We start from the raw sequence: 11,183 nt of genomic DNA on the forward strand, positions 1-11,183 counted from the left end.
TCTTCCTTGCCGATTTGAATGCCTTTCATTTCTTTTTGTTGTCTGATTGCTGTGGTGAAGACTTCCAGCACTATGTTAAATAAAAAGTGGTGAGAATAGATGTCCTTGTCTTGTTCCTGACTTTAGGGAGAAAGCTCTCAGTTTTTTTCCCATTGAGTATGACATTCACTGTGGGTTTTTCATATATGGCCTTTATTATGTTGAGGTATGTTCCCTCTAAACCTACTTTGTTGAAGGCTTTTATCATGAATGGATGTTTTGCTTTGTCAAATGCTTTATCTGCATCTACTGAAATGATCATATGATTTTTTTTATCCTTTTCCTCTTTTTAAAAAAAAGTCTATTTATTCATTTTGAGAAAGATAGAGTGTGGAGGGGGAGGGGCAGAGAGAGAGGGAAAGAGAGAATCCCAAGCAGGCTCTGTGTGCTCAGAGCCTGACGAGGGGGCTTAATCTCATGAACTATGAGGTCATGACCTAAGCCAAAATCAAGAGCCAGATGCTTAACTGACTGAACCACCCAGGTGCCCCTATCCTTTCTCTTATTGATGCAATGTATCGCATTGATTAATTTATGAATACTGAACCACCCTTGCCTGCAGGAAGTAAATCCTGCTTGATCATGGTGAGTGATTTGTTTAATCTACTCTTGGATTCTGTTTGCCAGTATTTTGTTGAGGATTTTTGCATCTATGTTTATCAAAAATGCTAACCTGTAGTTCTCTTTTTTGGTGGTGTCTTTTTGGGTTTTGGTATCAGGGTAATATTGACCTCATAGAATGAATTTGGAAGTTTTCCTTCCTCTTCTATTTTTTGGAAGAGTTTGAGAAGAATAGGTATTAACTGTTCTTTAAATGCTTGGTAGAATTTGCCTGTGAAGCCATCTGGTCCTGGAGTTTTGTTTGTTGGGAGTTTTTTGATTACTGATTCAGTCTCCTTTCTGGAAGACTCATCTTGAGTTGTTGGTAACTCTAGGGGCATGGCAACTCCATAAAAATAGAGTAGGGGGTTCTCCCTGGCCAGATAATCCTGTCTACATAAGATAAGATAGCCATGGGCTCCAGACTCTGTTTTCCACAGATTTTCAGATGCTTTAAGAAATGAAAGTAAGTAGGGGCACTTGGGTGGCTCAGTTGGTTAAGCGTCCGACTTCAGCTCAGGTCACGATCTCACAGTTCATGAGTTTGAGCCCCACGTCGGGCTCTGTGCTGACAGCTCACAGCCTGGAGCCTTCTTTGGATTCTGTGTCTCCCTCTCTCTCTGTCCCTCCCCTGCTCGTACTCTGCCTCTCTCTCTCTCTCTCAAAAGTAAATAAAACATTTTTTAAAAATTTTTTCAAAAAAAGTGAAAGTGAACACTTCTACCCCTCATCCCATGAATTTTCTCAGGTAGCTTGTCCAAGGCAACACTTTTAGCTTGTGGGAGAATGAAGTTTAAAATCCAAGTTCTAACTCCCAACATCTGTGCACATAACCATGACTAAGTGAGACCTTTCAAAGTGTGTGCCCAGTAACTTCACACATGAGAAAATCCTGTGAAGAGCTTGTAGTCAGAAAAAAATAATGAGACTGACCCCCCACTCTGACCTGCCACCAGTCCCCACCTTTCACTTCCACCTAAAATTTGGCAAAGCCTTTCACTCTCAGTATAGAGCACTGGTTCCTCACCGTATATGCACAGTTTCATGCTTCACACCAAGCATAGCACAAATAGGTATATGGGTCCTATCTCAAGCTCAGGAATCTCTCAGATTCCTCCCATTAGTGGAAGGGGATCCAGCAGGATGGAGAACCACTAAAGTTTGGTTGAAGAGGCAATCTCCATTACTATAATGGAGATGGTTTTCCAGAACTGAGCACTTGGGCAAAGCTGCCGGGGGCAGTGAAAAGGCTGGGCTATCATCAAGCTATTGGAAGTAGCAAGGAAAGTTGTCCTATCATCATCACCTCTCTGGGACATTTGTTTAAGAGCTAAGAGTGGACTGTGTTTCGTATTCTCTTCCTTGGCTTGATGTGTTCATTCATTAGCAGAGAGCTCTGTGCCAGGCTTTCCAGCTCCTTTTAGAGGAATAAAAGAATGATAGTTACAGAAACTTGTTTATATATATAATAATAACATATAAAATAATAATTATCATATAAGTTTATAATCTCAAAAATGCTTATAATTTGACCCCTTTTTTTGTAAGAAAGAATGGAAATCATGCTGATAGTCCTGGAGAAGCCATATTTGGACAGGTACTAAAAACGACTCTTGGTGATACAGTGGACGAAGTGGTAATGAAATTTAAATAAATGAACTTGGATAGGCACGACAAGAGCTGTGGCGATTGAGCTAAAGTACAGAGAAAAAGAGAAAGACAGAACCCAGCTTGCACTGAGTGCCAGTTGCCTTTATGCTGAAAGCACAGACAAAGATAGTGAGTGTTTCTTGTGGATTAGATGTGGGCTCAGCAGAAGACAGCCAACCTGGAGCCATTTCAAATTTCATCAAGAGTCCTACTCAAAAAGATGAAGTGACCCCAACAAAGGGCTGGTTCACCTGATTCCCACTGCTGTGGGAGGAAATAGAAGTGACCAGCGGGAGGTAAATGTTTCACCCACAGTACAGGCAGTTCAATGTGGGAGCCTCCAAAGTACCCATGAAACCACCCATGAGAAGAATAGTCAGCTTTGAACATCCACCAGAAAAAGACAGCTTTAAACATTTGCCACAGCCAGAGGAAACCAATGCCAAAGTACCTTGGTGCCAGTCAGGTAAGACATTTCCTACCCTTCAGTTCTTATTCCTCTCTCTGTTTTAATATTGGAGGATCCAGAGGCAGCCTGGGGGCAAGTGGGGACGGAGGAGGGGAAGCATCAAGTAGGGGAACAGAGATGAGGCTAAGACCTCTCTTTCACTGCAAGCACTTTGTCAAGGGGAGAAACTTTAACTTTAAATGGAATTTGAACTTCAAACTATTACATTTAAATTACGGAACATTTTGATTAACAAAATAGGACTATTCAGATGACTAGATATAATTGGAAGACCTTTTTTTTTTTTAAGGTTTTATTTTTTTAAGTAACCTCTACACACAACATGGGGCTCGAACTTACAACCCCGAGATCAAGAGTCGCATGCTCTACCGATTGAGCCAGCCAGGTGCCCCCACGGAAGACTTTTATTATCTAGGAGAGTCCTGGTCTGGCCTTCTCTCAAGAGAAGGACTAGCTCCTCAGGATGGGCAGTGTGAAGAAAAGGGAAACTTGTTTTTGACTGTGTTGACTCAAAGTACCTGCCATAGTGTTTTGCCATACTTATTTTTCTGTTACATGAAACTGAAAATGTTCTAATACCATAGTGAATATTTCATGCATAAATTAAATACCAAATATACACAAAAATGAATTTCCTAAAGTAATGTCTTACTTCAAATTCTGTTTCTCTCCGCTTATTGGAAAGGACGTTTAATAGTCAGAAGAGGGGCGCCTGGGTGGCTTGGTCGGTTAAGCATCCGACTTCGGCTCAGGTCATGATCTCACGGTCCGTGGGTTCGAGCCCCGCGTCGGGCTCTGTGCTGACAGCTCAGAGCCTGGAGCCTGTTTCAGATTCTGTGTCTCCCTCTCTCTCTGCTCCTCCCCTGTTCATGCTCTGTCTCTCTCTGTCTCAAAACTAAATAAATGTTAAAAAAAATTAATAAAAAAAATAGAAGAAATGTATTTTAGTGCTAGAAAGGACTTGCAAAGGGTGCTCTTTTCGGGGGATTTTGTAGGGAATCAAACATGACATAGTATGCTGACTTTCTCAAGAGAAAGTTAAGCATCAGCCTCTGTCCTCCCCCTCATACAGGAATCAAGTCACGAGCTGTATGTATCAGTCTTCACAAAGCTATGGAACTAAAGCTTCTTTTTGCCTTTGGATTCCTGGGGCATTTCTTGATGCTGTTTTCCAATTCATAATTTTATGTATCTATTTTTTCTGTTGCTACATCTATGCATTTTGAGCATATTTGTTTCTTGCACTTGTAACTAAATAGTCGACCAGCCTAAGTCCAATAGAAATGTAACTGAGGCCACATATTTGCTGCTTTTAGCATCTCTAATAATTTCCATCTTTCATTACTCAGCCATAAGTATTAGCATTTTTATTTTTCTGCCTTCCACTCACTTTTGTAAACTAGGTTCAAACAAAATATTCAAATCATTGCATACACCAACAATGCTTTACAGATAATAATACAGCCTAGACAAAATAGGATCAATTGCTAAAGATACCATCATGAAAACTTTACTAATCAGCAAATGTTTGAGAATCCCAATTTATGCATATAAAAAGTGGGTTATACGATGTCCAAAGACAGTGTCAGGGTCTCATTCATCTGAGGGTCACTAGTATCTAGAAACATGATGCTCAATAGATGTTTGCTCAGGGAATGAATTCCCTTCCTAGAAGGTGTGGAGTAGATTTGCAAGTTTGATAAATTTTACCTGATTTTTGCGATGTGTACTTAATCATGTTAATTCTACTTCTTTGACTATTATGTTCAGGCCATTTCAAATATCTAGATTCAAGCCTTTCCAGGTCCCCAACACAAAGATGGAAATATTGGGACAAACACAATTTTGGGCCACTCCTTGTCATGTCCTAGAGGTACACATGAGAGACTAAGATAGTTAGAAGTTGTTTTCCTTTAAATCACCTCTTTTGAAGTGTTTGTCAAGACATTTGGTGACAGATTTCAAATGTGACCATTTAAAAGTTTAAAAGAAATCCAAGATAAATAAATGCAAGACTACAGAACCAAACTTTATGAACACTACTAACGTATTCACCAGCTGGATGTTTCTAATTTGTGCGTGTCAAAAGCTTTCCTTATGAAAATAGAATTATAATAAGAAATGACTAAATTAAAAAACATGGAAGCACTCAGTTTCTTCTTGAATTCTAATTCCACCACTTGTTGGGACACCCAACAAGTGGCTCAGTCCGTTGGGCATCCGACTTCAGCTCAGGTCATGATCTCACAGTCTATGAGTTCGAGCCCTGTGTCAGGCTCTGTGCTGACAGCTCAGAGCCTGGAGCCTGCTTCGGATTCTGTGTCTCCCTCTCTCTCTGCCCCTCCCCTGCTCATGCTCTGTCTCTCTCTGTTTCAAAAATAAATAAAAACATTAAAAAGAAAAAAAATTAATTCCACCACTTGTTAACTATATGATCTTGGGAGAGTTGCTTGGCTTACCATATTTCAGTTTCTTCTTAGGTAAAAAGAAAATAATAGAACTTTTCCCCCCATGAGAGTTTAGGACTAATTGTGAGACAGAAAAGGAGAAAATAGATGGTGATCAAAGTATCACCTGCTCAACTGATAAAGATTCAAATTGAAGATGTGGCCTAGATGTATGGTACCAATAGGCATCCTGATGTAGAACCACGGTCATACACTGAGTAGCACTAAAACTGCTCTTCTCTCCAGGCAAGAGCCTGCCTCTGTAAAATGTATGGAGTGGAGAAGCAGGATAGAATGAACGCTCTTTGTGGATCCTGGGTTAAAACGAGGTAAGCAGGAGCTGAGATAAGCATTTTAAAATTTTTCTTTCTAAATTTTTAAAAAATATTTATTTATTTTTGAGAGAGAGAGACAGAGCATGAGTGGGGGAGGACCAGAGAGAGAGGGAGACACAGAATCCGAAGCAGGCTCCAGGCTCTGAGCTGTCAGCACAGAGCCCAACACGGGGCTCGAACCCATGAACCGTGAGATCATGACTTGAGCTGAAGTCAGACACTTAACCGACTGAGCCACCCAGGCACCTGTTAAAGTTCTTTTTTCTAACTCATCAAGATGAGAAGTCACTCCTCTTTCCCTGTGGGAGTATTGAGAGGGGTTGTCAGAGAGTTGACAGGAGTATTACATTAGTGAAACTCCTTCTATAAACATTGGCATGGGGGAAATTTCCTAGACTTTTGTCCTCTTAATCCATAGGGCTAGACCAGTTAGCCTGTATTCAACCAGGCTGTGTCTATCTCCTCATGGGGAAGAGATCAGCAGACTATCAGGATCGTCCTATTCTCACTTTCATAAGGCTGTTCCTCAAACACTAATCATGCTCCTGATATAGTGCAGGTGAATAATGTTGCTTCTGCGTTCAGAATGCTCTGAAATAGGCCAGATGAGTACACTAACTAAATTAACTCAGAGGCAACATTGTGCCCAAGGCTGAAAATAAATTTCCTATTTTATTTCCCAGCCTAAATTATGTCTAGCCAAGTTGTCCAATTATGGTTGACCCTTGAACAATGCAGAGGTTCAGGATGCTGACCGCCCCCCCCCCCCAACACACAATCAAAAATCCATGTATAACTTTCGACTCTTGAGAAACCCAGCTACTAATAGGCTACTGTTGACCTTGCAGATAACATAAACAGTCGGTTAACAGGTTTGTATATTATCTGTATTACTTACTGTATTCTTACAATAAAGTAAGGTAGAGAAAAGAAAAGGTTAGGAAAATCATAAGGAGAAGAAAATACATTCACAGCACTGTTCTGTATTTATCAAAAAAATATGACTTTAAGTGGACTCTCACAGTTCAAACCTGTGTTGTTCAAGGGTCAACGGCACACATTGGATTACATTGGTCCACTAAGAAGCAGAGTCCAAGACATGTAAGAGATTTACTGGGAGAGGGGGTAGAAGGTGAGAAAAGCCCTCAAACCACAGTGCTGGTCTGGCCCCTGTGCAAGAAGAGAAGGAAAGGATTTTTTCCTACACCTGGATAGGAAGACTCTTAGACTATAGTATAGTTCCTAGAAAAGTTAAACCTGGTTGATGGGGAATCCTTGAGCCAAAGTTTTTTGTTGGGGAGTTCTACCTCACTGAAATGGCTACGCCTCACTGAAATGGGCCTGCTTTGTTACCCCAGCCATCCTCAGTCATTGGCTAGGACCAGTGAGCAGACAGGGGGGCCTTCGTATGAACATGATGATGGATCAAAAGCCATTATGCTCCTGCAGCAGGGGATCTGAGTAGTGTGGGTTTTACTTAATGTGCTGGTCCTTCCCTTCCTAATGCACATAAAATCTCTTCATTTCACTTTTCCCACTGAGTCTCATGTTTCCAACATGCCATGCTGAAGAGTGGGACTTTTCTCTACTTACATGGCCTCCATGAAGTCTGATGAACAGCATTTGAATCCTGAGCCACAGGGATTACTGCTTTTACTTCTTGCCACAGCTAAGACACCTACCTCCTGTGGATGACTCCCCTCTGCCACCCAAAGTTATTTCAACAGGATAAACCCTTTCAGTAGAGACCTGAATTAATGCTGCTTTTGAAAACTGTGCCCCTATGGGCCTGGTGAGGTATTCCATGTGCTACATACTACTTAAGACCTTGTCTTTCACTTTGAACGTCACAAGCTTTGAGTAGCATTTCTTTCAGCTACATCTTTTTCTACAGCAAGAGATTAGGCCTCTGGTGTTATATTTCCTTGCCCTGTTCCACTGCTATTTTTCAGCAAGAGTCATCTGAGTTTATAACATTTCAACTTGTTTTTTTAGCTTGATCCCCTTCTTTTTCTACTTATAGGAAAGCTAGTACCATTTGCTAGATTTGAACAGTCTTCCTTCTTTTGCTTTGTTACACAAACATTTTTTTTTTTTTTTTTGTCTCTCATTTTGTTTCCTGGCCCAGACATGCATTTTTCTTACACATACCCCTAGGTTTTTGCTTTGTGGGGTCTTCCTTCTTCTTCTTCTTCTTCTTCTTCTTCTTCTTCTTCTTCTTCTTTTAATTTTTTTTAAATGGCTATTTATTTTTGAGAGAGAGAGAGGGAGAGACACTGAGCATGAGTGGGGGGGGGGCAGAGAGAGAGAGGGAGACACAGAATCCGGAGCAGGCTCCAGGCTCCAAGCTGTCAGCAAAGAGCTGGACGCAGGGCTCGAACTCACGAACCATGAGATCACGGCCTAGGCCGAAGTTGGATGCTTAACTGACTGAGTCACCCAGGCGCCCCTTTTTGGGGTCTTTCATAGAGAGATATATGAAATCTATACATTTTGTATTTCCCAAAGGCAAAGAAATTCTCTTTTCCAAGCTGCATACTATTCCCAGGAGATAGTCTCTTAATAAGTCAATATCCAATCCAGGCCTGGACTTGACTTACCATGGTCTTTTCTCAGCCATGCAGAGGAAGGACCTTTACCACTCTGCTCCTGGCTCTTTCCAGAGCAGACAAGAACACGTGCTTTTTGCAGGCTGAACTATCTGAAAGAGAATGGTGAAGGGGAAGTGAACATTGGTTATATTTGATCTTTGTCATGTGCCCTCATCCCAAACTCATCAAAGTTTCTTCTCCTCTCCTGGGAAGTAGTAAGTGCATAGACCAGGAAGATTACAGTAGTTCTTCCTCATCCATGGTTTTGCTGTCTGTGGTTTCAGTTACCTGAGACCAACTGCAATCTGGAAGCAGATGAGCCTCCTTCTGACGTCTTGTCAGAAGGTCAGTGGTCATTGCACTTATGTCATTCACCTCAGTTCATCTTATCACGGAGGCATTTTAGCATCAGACATCACCACAAGAAGAAAAGGGGAATACAGGAGAATAAGAGATTTTGAGAGAGAGAATACATTCATATAACTTTTATTACAGTATATTGCTATAATTGTTCTAGTTCACTGTGCCTAATTAATAAGTTAAACTTTTTCATGGATATGTATGTACAGGAAAAAACACAGTTACATATAAGGCTCAGTACTTTCCATGGTTTCAGGTATCTGCTGGGGGTCTTGGAACATATCCTCTGCAGATCGCGGGGACTACCATACGCTCATGGAAAGAAATGTAGTCCGTATGGAAGGAAATATCAGGAGTGGGGTGTAAGTGTTTCCCCATAAAGTTATGTGAAATACTTAGCACAGTGACTGAAAAGAGATTAGTACTCAAATGTTGGCTATTATAAATCGAAAAGGAGTTGAAAAACAAAGATGAAAGTTATTTCCAGTTTGTTATTTACAGGAGTAGGGCAATCAAGCAAATTCTATAATGTTGGATTTTTTTTTCTCAGATTTTTTTTAAGGGTAAAAGTCTATATTTGGAAGTGTCCTTTTAATGATCGTCTATGAATACAACCTACTTCAGACATGGAAACAGCCTCCAGACAAACAAACATGATGAGGTCAGTGGTGAATTTCTTTTCCTTGGATCTCAAGACCATAGAATTGGATTAATACTAATCTTTGGTTATGATACACTCTCCTCATTGGTTCTTCTCTCTCTCCCTCCTTCCCTTTCCTTCCTCCCACCCTCTTCTCTCCCTCCCTGCCCTTCCTCCCTGCCTTGTTGCCCCTCCTTCTTACTAACTTGTGCCCCCTCATAGGGAATCTTACCACATCAACGCCTCTTTCTGAATGGAATAGGACTTTTGGACTCTTTTGCCCTTCTCCTCCTTTCCCTCCCAGGCAACTGTCTTTATTTGTTGGGCTGGGTTTCAAATTTGAATAAACACTGAAAGTGACAGACTTGTCACATCTGGAGGAAGCTGCTGTTTCTTTTGGTTTTTCACAGAATTCTAAGTGCATCCCTAAAGCTCAAAGAAAGGGTATGATTTTGACTCAAACTTTGCCCTGTTTGCCAACCTCAGGGAGTCTAGGTTGAGTTAGGGAGAATGTAACAAAACCTGACAGTAGACAAGTCTAATGTGGTTTGGAGTTTTATTATGAAACTTCTGCATAGTTCTGCTTTTCACCCAGTTGTGTCATAAGAAAACAGCCAAAACAGTCATCTCAGTTTTTGCTAACCATCTTTTAGAATAACACACACATTCAGTATTTAAATTTTCTGTATTGTAATTAACAAATTAATATAAGATGTTGAAATTGTATTATGTACTGATTCAAACAGATTGAAGCTATTTTCTTGCTTTCTTTCAGTCATGACTATGTATATACATATATGTACAATATCAAGATCTATATAAAAATATTCACATTAAAAACAAACAAAATATTGGACTTTAAGTTTTTTTAACAAGAACTTGGTATATTGTTCCCATGAGTCCTATTTATTTATTTATTTATTTGTCTATTTACTTAGGAGCAGAGAGAGAATCCAAGCAGGCTGTCAGCATGGAGCCCAATGTTGGACTTGATCCTGTGAACTGTGAGAACACGACCTGAGCCAAAATCAAGAGTTGGATGCCCAGCCAACTGAGCCAGCCTGGCACCCCTGGACTTTATTTTTATTATATACACAATTTTTAAAGATTTTTTACAATGTTCATTTGTTTTTGAGAGAGAGAGAGACAGAGTGTGAGTGGGGGAGGCGCAGAGAGAGAGGGAGACACAGAATCCAAAGGAGGCTCCAGGCTCCAAGCTCTCAGAACATAGCCCGACACCGGGCTTGAGCTCACGAGCCATGAGATCATGACCTGAGCCGAAGTCGGACGCTCAACTGACTGAGCCACCCAGGTGCCCCTATGTACACAATTTTTATTCATTAAAGGAAACTTGGATAATACAAAAAATTAGAAAGAAGGAGAAATTATATATGGGACAATTTCTTAATTCACTCTACTGGCAACTGATAACTGTGTTATGTGCTGAGAAAAATACATCGATGACAAGGACATGGACTGTACCCTTTAGGAGAGAGACATAAATAAAATACATGTATTTTTAAGACAGTGAAAGGTTAAGTTTGTCAAGCATCTGCAGTATTTCAGAATTTTCCTGTTACCTTTAACTCACTCATCTGGAGGTAGGCTCTGTTTACCGAGAGATCACATGATCTCTGGGAGCCTGGGCTGTATCATGACTGAACTTGAGGTCCAGTCTTCTTTAGATTGCATGTATCTGCACTTCATTCTTTAGAGGAGCAGCAGTTGGAAAGAAATCTTTCTCCTTGTTACATGGGATGGGAGGAAGAGTGATAAAAGGTACCCACTGAAGACAAAGAAACTACTTTAAGATGGAGGTAGAAAGGGGACATGGTTACCCAGTATATTAATGACTCATTCCACATTTCACAAGAAGGTCAACCACCAAAGCAGAATGTTTTTTTCTAAAGCTATTTTGAATAAAATTTTGAAAAAGAGCGTTTTAACAAAATAAAGTCTAGTCAAGAGTTTTACAATTTTCAATAGGTATAGTAAGACACCTACTGATCCTGTATAAATGTGCAGTCAAAATCAATTGACTTTTTGTGCTAT

General features: G+C 40.5%; 1 long non-coding RNA gene across 1 annotated transcript in view; it reads left to right on the forward strand.

Moving 5' to 3' along the window:
* Positions 1–10,118, forward strand: part of LOC123601411 — a 90,954-nt gene extending 80,836 nt beyond the window's left edge. Inside the window, exons 3-4 of the long non-coding RNA XR_006714100.1 lie at positions 9,042–9,152; positions 10,070–10,118. This is a non-coding gene — a long non-coding RNA (uncharacterized LOC123601411). The remainder of the gene's footprint in view (positions 1–9,041; positions 9,153–10,069) is intronic.
* The last annotated feature ends 1,065 nt before the right edge of the window (positions 10,119–11,183 follow it).

This window comes from Leopardus geoffroyi, chromosome D1 (genome assembly GCF_018350155.1).
Source record: "Leopardus geoffroyi isolate Oge1 chromosome D1, O.geoffroyi_Oge1_pat1.0, whole genome shotgun sequence".
NCBI lineage: Eukaryota > Metazoa > Chordata > Mammalia > Carnivora > Felidae > Leopardus > Leopardus geoffroyi.